Source organism: Notamacropus eugenii, chromosome 2 (genome assembly GCF_028372415.1).
Source record: "Notamacropus eugenii isolate mMacEug1 chromosome 2, mMacEug1.pri_v2, whole genome shotgun sequence".
NCBI lineage: Eukaryota > Metazoa > Chordata > Mammalia > Diprotodontia > Macropodidae > Notamacropus > Notamacropus eugenii.
The window spans coordinates 9,195,770-9,207,409 of record NC_092873.1 but is presented as its reverse complement, the minus strand read 5'-3'; the positions used below and the strand labels follow the sequence as shown (position 1 = coordinate 9,207,409).

The 11,640-nt window shown below is 39.2% G+C and overlaps 1 pseudogene; it reads left to right on the top strand.

Annotated features, from left to right (window-relative positions):
* The first annotated feature begins 4,406 nt into the window (after nucleotides 1-4,406).
* LOC140524339 (bromodomain testis-specific protein-like) lies at nucleotides 4,407-10,939 on the top strand (annotated as a pseudogene).
* The last annotated feature ends 701 nt before the right edge of the window (nucleotides 10,940-11,640 follow it).

Below are 11,640 nucleotides of genomic sequence, written 5' to 3'. Positions count from 1 at the left end.
TACCTGTGTTACCTGTTTATGGGTTATATGCAATAAAAATTATCAGCATTCCTTTCTACTACTTTGAATTCAACCTTCTTTCCATCCCTCTCTCCTTCTCTCCCTCCCTCCCTCCCTACTCATCCCCCAGAGAAGGCAAATAATTTAATACAGAGTAAATGCAGGCCGCTTTAAAGAAGACTTCTATAATAATCATGTTTTCTAATACTAACTATATTTCCCAGTATCCTGTTCTATTCCCCGGTATGTTTTATTCCTTCATTTAACCTTCTTCCTTCCCAAAAGTGTTTATTTCTAGTTATTCCCTTCTTCCATTTGCCCTCCCTTCTATCATTCCCCTCACCCCTCTTGTTGCCTCCTGTGCTACATTCCTCTAGTATAACAGAGATTTTTATACCAATTTGAGTGAGCATTTAATTTCCCTCCTTTAGACGAATGTAGTGAGAGTAGCATCACTTACCCCCTGTCCTCTTCTCCCTTTTCTCCTCCATGGAACTAGATTTTTCTTTCTCTCTTTATGAGTTATAGCCCATCCCATTGCATTTCTCCCTTTCTCCTCCCAGTATGTTACTCCCTCACACTTCAGGTTTTTTCTATATATTATTTTTGTAGATATCCTCTCTTCTGATTCAACACAGCCTGTACTCTTTGTCAATGCGTGTGTGTGTGTGCATGTGTGCATGTGTATACAATCCTTCCACCTACCCAAACACTGAGAATAGTCTCAAGAGTTATAAATAATTTCCTTCCAAGTAGGAAGATAAACACTTCAGATTTAGAGAGTTTTTTTATGACTTTTCTTTCCTGTTTATCTTTTGAAGCTTCTCCTGATTTTTGTGTTTGAAAGTCAAATTTTCTGTACAAGTCAGGTCTTTTCAACATGAATGCTGCAAAGTCCTCTATATCACTGAATGACCATTTGTTCTCCTGAAGTATTATACTCAGTTTTGCTGGGTAGCTCATTCCTGGTTTTAATCGCAGTTCCTTTGACTTCTAGAATATGCTTTTCCTAGCCCTTCAATCCCTTAATGATGAAGCTAACACATCTTGTGTTATCCTGATTGTATTTCCACAACACTCGAATTCTTTCTTTCTAGCTGATTGCTGAATTTCCTACATGACCTTGGAACTCTGAAATTTGCCATGATCTTCCTAGGAGTTTCTCTTTTCGGGTGTTTTTCTGGAGGTGGTAAGTGGATTCTTTCAATGTTTATTTAGTCCTCTCGTTCTAGAATATCAGCACTGTTTTCCTCAATAATTTCATGGAAGATAATGTCTACGCTCCTTTTCTGATCATGACTTTCAGGTAGTCCAATAATTTTTATATTGTCCTCCCAGGATCTATTTTCCAGGTCATTTGTGTTTCCATTGAGGTGTTTCACATTATCTTGTATTTTTTCAAACTCTTTTTTGTTTGTTTTCCAACTTCTCGGTTTATCTTACACTCATTCATTTCCCTGAACTCAGTTCTCTGTTTCAGAGAACTGTTTTGCTCACTGAGCTTTTGAACCTTTTCCTTCTTTTGCCTAATTCAACTTTTTATTGCCTCCTTCTCCTCCCTGGCTTTTTGGACCTCTTTTCCCAATCGTGTCAGTCTCTTTATAAAGGTTTTATTTTCCTCAGCATTTTTGTGGTTGTCCTTGAACCAGGTGCTACCTTGCTTTTCGAGTTTTTCCATTGCCTGAGTCTACTTTAAGTTCAGTTTGGAGGCCCTGGAGGCAGAGGTCTTAACTTCCTGTGACAGTAAGTCTTGTTCTTTCTTGTCTGAAAGGATGGGAGGAGACAGCTGGTCACCAAGAATGTAACCTTTGATGGTCTTACATTTGTTCCCTTTTTGGGGCACTTTCACAGCCATTTACTATCACTCAGGGATGACGTTTAGATCAGCTGCTCCCTACTGCCAGAGGCTTTCAGTTGAGCTTCTTGAACAATGGACCCAGGTTACTTCCCACCCTCTGTGGCTTCCCGTGTCTGCTCCTGGCCTCTGCCATCACTTTGGGCTATTGCTGAAGAAATCCCTTTACCTCTCCCCAGCTGGGAAATCCCTCCCCCATTGACTTTGGGTGATTTCTGTGTTGCTTGTGGGTTGAAGTAAGTGGGATCCTCCCTGTTAGGAGCTCTTCCCAGAGGTCTGTTCAGGTCCTCTTCCTCCCAGTGCCGCATGGCCAGGGTTGAGCTCTGCTCTGCTCAGCGTCCTGTGAGATAGACCTTTCCTGTAAGCCTGCAGGTTGCCTTTGACTGGAAACCTCTTTTGCTCTGTTGTTCTGAGACTTCTGTTGCTCTACACTTTGTGGAGAGACCTTTTTACCGTTATTTTGTGGGCTGTAGGGGAAGTGCTAAAGTCTATGCATCTTCCTACTCCTCCATCCTAGCCCCACCCAATATTTAATCATTTCACAGCATTCACTCTTTATGTGGTTGCCAATTTTGTTTTTCTAGCCTTACACAAAGAATCGGGTGTTTTTCCAACTGCCAATAATAAGTAAATCATTTCTATCATACTTCGTATTTAGAAAGACCTTTACATTTATTTCCTGATTTATTCCCCCAAACAGCACTGTGAAGTAGAAATTATTTCTCTCCTTCTCTTCGAACTACTCCTTGAATAAAAGCAAAATGTCATTTCGTCAAAATTTGTAAATATATAAATTACACATGCAAAATGCCATTGAGAATGAAAGTAATTAGGTGGAGAATCTCATTATTATCTTCTACCTTAATCAAAGTGACCTCACCATGCTGATTTCCAGCTCCATACGTTCAGCACCCTCTTCTTCTCACTTAGTTACACTTCCCTATTTAGTATACCTATCTAAAACCTATCTACTCTTCACTTCAAGGTGCCTTTGAATTACAAAAGTATGATTCTTTTGCCATAACGCTTTTTGAACTTTTCATACCTATTGAATTCTTAATCTCCTGAATTCCACTTAGATTTGGACAAACCATAATTTAGTGGTTAACTTTATACTGATTTCCTTATGGTGTTCACATCTGTTAACAAATTATCATGTCCTGATTCTAAGTCTGTTTTTTTCAACTAGATTGTGGTTCCTTGAGGACAAGAATTATTTATTCTTCATTTACTCAATAGAGCTTCCTTTTCCCAGAGTGTTGGCAGTATAAGTAAGTGTTATTACTGTAATAGTAAAAGACGTTGTAGTAGTTGTTCTAGCAGTAGTAGCACGAGTAGTAGAAGAGGAAGAACAAGGAAAGTAAATGTTTATTTGTTGATTTTACCATGAATTGAAAGTTTACCCAACATTAAATTTGTTCTAAGGCAATAATGGGCCTAAAGCATTTTTTTGTTTTTCTGGTCTTATTTTTTATGCATTTTCAATTTCCCAGAGACCCAGTGGCAAAATAGAAATTCAGTATAAAATTATTTCATTCTCAACATTTTTAGTATTAGAAATTGTTACGATGAATGTGAAGTTAATCGTAGAATAACATGGCAGTCAAAGTCTCACAACCTGCTCCTTTTATTACTATAAAATGCCTTTCTCCATAATCAGTTGCTTTCCCACAGTTACATGTATTATGTAGTAGGCTATTTATCATGATACCAGCCCAAAATTATAGAAATAGATATTTCTGATAACGTTCAAAACACAGTTTCAACCTAGTATCCATCGTACGTGGAAAACTAAGCAAAATCTATGTCAAAGCAGTCAAAAAGAGAACTTTGGATGGTGAGAATTTTCAGAGATACATTGGGGAATTTTGTATAGAGATTTGAACCTAGACTTACAAAGATCTGCCTTCATATATGGTCTTAGGTGCGAAGGCATAGCAAGGAAGCAACAATTTAGATTCCATCTCTGACAACATGAAATTGGTCATTTAATTCACACTCAGGGGAAAGTGGCACCATTTCTTGTCTAATTTTCCTGATGATGAAAATGTTCACTACGTAAGACTTCAGTGAAATGATAGTTACTTTCTTCATCAAAACTTATTTCATCAACCAGTGACTGTTAATTATGCAAATAGTACTATGATAGATTCTGAACAGGTTACAAAGACTTGGTGTAAGACATGGCCTCTTACCTTGAAGAATTTTCAATCTCACTGGGAAGCCAATACAAAACAGAGGAAATTCATTTATTATACAAGGTAGAATTTAAAGAAGTATTAAATAAATGCTATACCTGTAAGTATTTATATAAAGGAGAGATTATTATAGTTGGAGATTAGCGCAGGTGATGTTGATCCATTACTGGGTTTCCAACGCCAAAAATATTCCATATAAATTTGCTAAGTTAGTACCTCTGCTGGAAGAACAATTGCCGAATACCTACATTATATATGTATATATCTATATATCTATCTATATATATATCTATACACACACATGCATATATATGTATATATGCATATGTGTATATGTGTATATCTGTTCCTCTATATATATGTACACAGAAACATATGCATGTGTACATACACAAATTGTCCAAAATCTGCGTCTGACTGTGACTTTTACCAGATTTTGAGTCCTACCTCAGTCCATTGCCATCCACATGATTTTCAACAAATGGCTTCCTGTTTCAGGCCTCTGATTCCTCATTTATTCCATGATGTGCTAACTCATCTCTAGTATCCCTTTCTGCTCTCACAATCTATAGTTCTAAAAGACTAAACTGCACTTCTGTTACACACCTAGCAATGGATATGAATTGGACTGAATAGTTCTTGAGGGTCCCTTACAATTTTGAAATGATATCCTTATTCCCTTTCGTTTTCAGTAGCCTCCTTTTCTTAGAATTTTTATCTCTTTTCCATCCTTTTTCACATTCTATATTCCAGTTAAAGTTAAAATGTCTCTGCAGAATTCTGAAGAAAAAAGTGATGAAAAACTTTACAATATTGTTCTCCCCAGGTTGAAGAAGAGCAAAATGACACTCAAAGACAAAGGCAGGGTCTGAGTGTCAGTTCTTTGTAAGATGGAATTCTGAATAAGCCTCCATGAGTGAACAAAGAAATAGAAGCTACTACTTCCAAAATGACTCAGGCTGGTCACCATTTCGAGTGAGCAGTAACGCCGATGGGTGAGTGGCGATACAAATACATGGAAGACAACACTCCATCAGGAAAAAGCTGTTCAGAATGTCTCTGTCAAGCCAACAGATGGCTATTGCCAACCCCCTTCCACCAGAGTACATAAATGCCAGAAAGACTGGCCTCCTCACAAACCAACTGCAGTAATTGCAGAAGATTGTCCTGAAGGCTCTATGGCAGCACAGTTTCTCTTTACCCTTCCAGCAGACTGTGGATGCGGCCAAGCTCACTCTCCCAGATTATTACAGCCTCCTAAAGCTCTTGGAACATAAATACTATGCGGAAGCCTCAGAATGTATAGAAGACTTGAAAATATTGTTTTGCAATTGTTTTGCAAGCCAGGTGATGACATTGTTCTAATGACACAAGTCTTAGAGAAACTGTTTCTGCAAAAACTGTCTCAAATGCCTTCAGAACAACTAGTGGCAGGTGGAAAGGAAAAAAAAATGAAAAGGTACTCAACAATCTTCAGGAGTTTCCACTATGAAAGAAAAACCATTCCCTAAGGCATCAGAAAAGGTAGCTAAACAGCAAGTGATTCCATCTCCTCTATGTCCTCAGACGTTACTTTCTGCATTGCACATTGCTAAACTAGCTCCACCAAGCTATAACACACAAGCTGTAACATAAGTGAAAAGGGGTGTGAAAAGGAAAGCAGATACTATAACCTGTATAACGTGGATAGATACAGCAAGTAGTGAATCTTCATCAAGCCTGGTTGAGCACAAATCTGCTAAAATACCACTTGTAATAGAAAAAGTTGTCAAGAATATCATACCAGATTCTCAGCAAAAATATAGAGTTGGGAACATGTTAAATTAACTGAGTAATTAAAATACCGTAATGAAATTCTTGAAGAAATGTTTTCAAAGGACGAAGTAGCATATACTTGACCTTTCCATAAGCCTGTTGCCAGTACTGCTCTAGGACTCCATAAGTACAATGATGTTGTCAAAAATCCAATGGACCTTGGCACAACTAAAGAAAAAGGTATAACCAGAAATGTAAGGATGCACGTGAATTTGCTGCAGATGTTCAGTTAACGTTTATGAATTGCTGCAAGTATAACCCACCAGATCTTGAGGTGGTAGTGATGGCAAGAACACTTCAGATGTTTTTGAGATTCAGTTTCCAAGATCACAGATGAACCCATTGCAAGAATGTCTATGTGCTATATAGAAAAGGATGTCACCAAAGCATTCTGTAGAGAAAGTAGCAGTGATGCTTGCCAGGCCTAGAGTCTTCTTACCTCTATCCCGAGGTCTTCGGTTGGCCAAACCGGATGCTGGTATGAGAGAAAGAATGCTCCAGAGTCGAACAAGGGTTGAGCTTTATTTCAGGGTCTAGTTACAAGTGCAGGGGAATTCTTCCTTAGGAGGGAACGAAGAATCTCCCAAGGAGGCAAAGATCTTAGAATAAGAGATTGGAAGTAGAAGTATAAGTGGGGAGAGAGGGGGAGGGGAGAGAAGAGAGAGGAAAAGCTGAGCCTTGTTGTCCTCACCACTCCGCGCCCCTCCGCCCAAGAGAGCTTTCAGGCTTTCCTGATCCTACTTAAACCCTCCAGCAGCATAGTTTGCATCTGAATTCCGGGCTGTTAGATAACAATAGTGTGCCCAGATCCGGGACAATGTCGAGGGCGGGGAGAGCTCTCTCCCATCACGTTTCTCACGGGAAGAGGCGGAAATACACGAGATAGCTCGGTTCACCTCGATTCCCAGTCGTTTCCTGGGGGGTCTCGTGAGAACTCTAAGATTTAGAAGTTCCCACCTTTACCCGCCCGAGACTGTCCACCTGGAATTGAGCTTCCATCCCCAGCAGATGCTTCCTTTGAAGACAACTCTTTTGGAGAGTCTCCTGATGAGAGAGTGCAAAACTGCAAGAGCAGCTTAAATGTGTTCATCAACACCTGCAAGTTCTGTCTGAAGGACCTTACCAAAAGCTGAAGAAAAAGAATAAAAGATCTAAAAGAGAGAAGCAGAAAGAAACAAAAAAAAATGTATCAATAAAGATGAAAGTGAGAGGAAAAAAAATTAAGCAAATAACTACAGAAAAAGCTGAAAAATACCCTGCCAAACATTTCAAGGAACAAATGTTGGCAATAAATCTGGGGAGGAAGATAATGCTAAGCCTAGGAACTATGATGAAAAAAGGCAGTTAAGCTTGGCTATCAACAAACGCCGCAGAGATAAACTTGTGTGAGTCGTCCATATAACAGAGTTAGGAGAGCCATCTTTACTGAATTCTAATTCTGATGACAAAGAAATTGATTTTGAAACACTAAAAGCATCAATCCTGAGGGAAATAGAAAAATACGTTATGGTGCGGGAAAGAGACCCAGGAAATCTCACACTGTGAAAACACAAGTGTCCAAGGCCATGCGGGGGGCAGGGGGGTGCGGGGCACAAGGTTGAGCCAGAAGAGCAGCAGCAGTGACGGCGGTGGCAGCAGCTCCTCAGGCTGGGGTAGCAGCAGCAGCAACTCGAGCTCTTCTGATAGCAGGGATTCACGTTCAGGTTAGTGTCCCTTTTCCATCTCTCTGTGTAGGTGGCACACCTGTTCCTTGAAAGACCAGAACTGTTCTCTTTATGGAGTATTTGTTGCATCCAACAGGAAGGTGTGATTTGTACTGCCAGGTCCATTTGCCTTGCTTTCCATCCCAATCTTTCCCTCCCACCTTCAAGTATGTGAACTTGTATAAGTCTCTCATAGACTGGTAATGTCCCAGAGATAATGAACAGTTGATGAAATCAGAGAAGATTGCTTAATAAAAAGTTTGAAAATGTGAGATCTCCATCAACTTATCACAATAATAAAGGGTCGCTAAAGGCATGTCACTTCATAGTGACTGTGACTATCATCTGGTTCCTCATGGTAAGCAAGCCTAAAAAATGTTGTCTCTGGTGTGGGATACTTCATTCATAAATCCTCATCAGCAAAATGGGGAGGATGACTACAAATATGTCTCTCAAAAGGTTCATCAAAGTTTTAGGTGACATGATGTTTTGAAAGTACTTTTGAAAAACCATAGAAGGCCCACATAAATAATTAGGTTTTGCTATTTTTATTGTAACATCGTGACTAATCCGTGTGGGATAGAATGGATAGTGCAAAAGAAATCAAATATACCGAAAGCAGACAGCTTTGTGGGCTTAAAATTACAGTCCATATTTTCTGACTGATGAAGCACTTTTAAGACCTGTTCTTTAGGAAAATTGAGTCTGACAGAAATGTGAAATAGATGAAACTTCCTCAGTTTACTGAAAACACTATCCTTCTTGGCCTCCTGGGGTTGATTTTGAATTTCTAAGCAAAACTCACAATTCATGAATTTATTTTCACTAACATATTTTCTGTTTATTATGTTTGGGTTCCTGTTAGGAATGAAAAAGAAAAATATCTTTTGGATAAAAATGGAATCATACAGGATGAATTTGCCATGTTCAAAGTGGATGTAGACGCAGAAACAATTAAGGATCAGGAAAAATAAAATCAATATGTAGAAGACATTGAAGTTTTAAAAGCAAAGAATGATGAACTTCAAAAGGAATTACAACTGAATAAAGAAGCATTAATTAAATTCATATTCCACTAGGGTGGAAAAAATAAAAGTTCTGACAACTGGGAATGCAGTGTTGAACTCTAAATTAAACAATGCAAAGGGAAGGACAGCAGTCTAGAGAAAGAAATTGCATCATACTGTTCCCTTCTGATTTTTGCTCTTCATGCTCATGAGCCAAATGGGACATCAGAGAGAGCTCTTGAACATTCCTTTCAGGGACAACGTGAAGAATAGCTTCGTTTACAACACAAACTAAGTCATGACTTTTCTAGCCTAAGAGAAAACCGTGGTTCCCTTTGTTAAGAGCTCTCTAAAGGTGAACATAATCACTAGGTTAGAAAAAGAGGTGTACCATGTACATGATTCCCTCAGAAAAAAGACATTCATTTGAGAAAGCATACAGAGAGAATTACACCATGCAAAACAGAAGGCAAAAGGAATTTGAAAACACAATTGAACAGGAAAAGGATGAACCGATCAAATGCGTTGTCAAAGGGGCATGGTCAAGATGATGGAGTAGAAGCACGCACCTCTAGCACTCTCCTCCCACAGCCCATTAGATACGTGTAAAAATTAAATCTAAACAAACTCGAGAGCAGCACAAGCCACAAAATGTCAGATTGAAAGAGATTTCCAGCCCTGAGTAGCCTTGAAGTCCACAGAAAAGGTCTGTCATGCTGTGCAGAGGGAACAACAGAATAGGTAGCACAGTGACAGGGACAAGACTGGAGCAAGCCTCAAGAAAGCACCAGCAGCAGCTGCAGGTCCCATATTCCTCAACTCACAAATGCCAAAGACAGCTTCAAAGGTCAGTGAGAAAGCTCTTTCATTTGGGTGAGAAGGGAATGCAGCAGTCTAGGTGCAGGACCCTTGCAGCTGCATCTTCCATTGTTGGAGCCCTGGCCTAAACCCCTGGGTGAACTGAGAAACTGATGTGGATCTCAATCCTGAGTGGGGACCTTGGGGTTAGAAGGAATGGTAGCTGGTGTGGTGGAGCTAGTGGAGTCTCTGTAGAGGGAATACTGCTCACTGACCAGACCAGAGGCCAGGAGAGGAATCAATCCCTCCCCCTTATTTTTGCCACCTCGCAGGAACTGAGAACTTACATGTAACCAGAGTAGACCCTCCTCTTGAAAAAGGATTCAAAAGTCAAGAAACTGGCTGCGGAAAAGTTCAAACAAGGGAAAAAACATGAGTATAAAAGACTATTTTCTTTGCGAACGGGTATTTCTTCCATTCTTTGGATGAGGAAGAACAATGCATACCATCAAGGGAAGTCAAGTCTTCTACATCCTAAACCTCTAAAATATATATGCAGTGGTCTCAGGCCATATAAGAGGTCAAAAATGATTTTCAAAATCAGCTAAGAGAGGTGGAGGAAAATTGGGAAGTGTTATGAGCGTAATGCAAGAACATCATGAAAAACGAGTCAACAGCTTGCGAAAAGACAACCAAAAAAATACTGAAAAATTTAGCACCTTTAAAAATAGACTACCTCAAATGGCTAAAGAAGCCCAAAAAGCCAATGAGGAGAAGAATGCTTTAAAGAGCACAATTAGTGAAATGGAAAAGGAGGTTCCAAATCTCACTGAAGAAAATAGTCCTTGAAAAATCAGAAAGGAGCAGATGGAAGCTATTGACTTAATGAGAAACCAAAAAATTACAAAACACCACCAAAACAATGAAAAGTAAAGAAGATAATGTGAAATATCTCACTGGAAAATCAACTGACCTGGGAAACAGGTCCAAGAGAGACAACTTAAAAATTAAGGAACTACCTGAAAGCCATGATCAGAAATAGAGCCTAGACATCATCTTTCATGAAATTATCAAGGAAACTTGCCCTGATATTCTGGAACCAGTGGGCAAAATAAATGCTGAACGAATCCACCAATCACTTCCTGAAAGTGACTTGAAAAAAAAACCCACCTAGGAATATTGTAGGCAAATTCCAGAGATCCCAGGTCAAAGAGAAAATATTTCAAGCAGCCAGAAAGAATCAATTTGAGTATTGCAGCAATACAATGGGGACAACACAGGATCTGGAAGCTTCTACATTACGGGATCAAGGTGCTTGCAATATGATATTGCAGATGTCAAAGAAAATAGGACTAAACTGAAAGATCACCTAGGAAGTGAAACTGAATATAACACTTTAAGAGAAAAAAATGGTCATTCAATGAAATCGAGGACTTTCAAGCATTCTTGACGAAAAGACCAGAGCTGAATAGAAAATTAGACTTTCAAACACAAGAATCAAGAGAAGTATAAAAAGGTAAACAGTGAAGAGAAATCATAAGTTATATACTAACCTGAAATATTTACATTCTTACATGGAATGATAATATTTGTAACTCTTGAAACTCTTCTCAGTATTTAGGTAGTGGAAGGGATTATACACACACATACACACACACACATAAGTAAATATATATGTACATATGGAGAGAGGGAGAGAGAGAGAGAGAGAGAGAGAGAGAGAGAGAGAGAGAGAGAGAGAGAGAGAGAGAGAGAGAGAGAGAGAGAGAGAGAAAGAGAGAGAGAGAGGGAGAGAGAGAGGGAGAGAGGGCAGAGATTGACTTAAATAGGAAGGGATGATATCTAAATAAATAAAATTAAGGTAAGGCAGAGGTGAGAGGAAAAAAGTGAAGCTTGCTCTCATCACGTTTGATTTAAAGAGGGAAGAACATGCAAACTCAATTTGGCATGAAAATTTATCTTACACTACAGGAAAGTACGGGGGAAAGGGATAAGTAGGGTTTGGGAGATGACAGAAGGGAGGGTAAATGGGAGGAGGAAGTAATTACAAACAATCAGTTTTGAGGAGTTTTAGAAATGACTCTTGTGAATTGTTTTTTCACATAACTGGGAAATAAGAAATGCAGGTAATGGGGTGTAGAAAACTGTATGGGGTATAGAAATGTATCTTGCCCTACTGGAAAAGAGAGAATATAGAGATATGGGAAGGAAGGGGTGTGATACAAGGGAGGGGAGACTGGGGGAAGGGGTCATGAGAATGTACA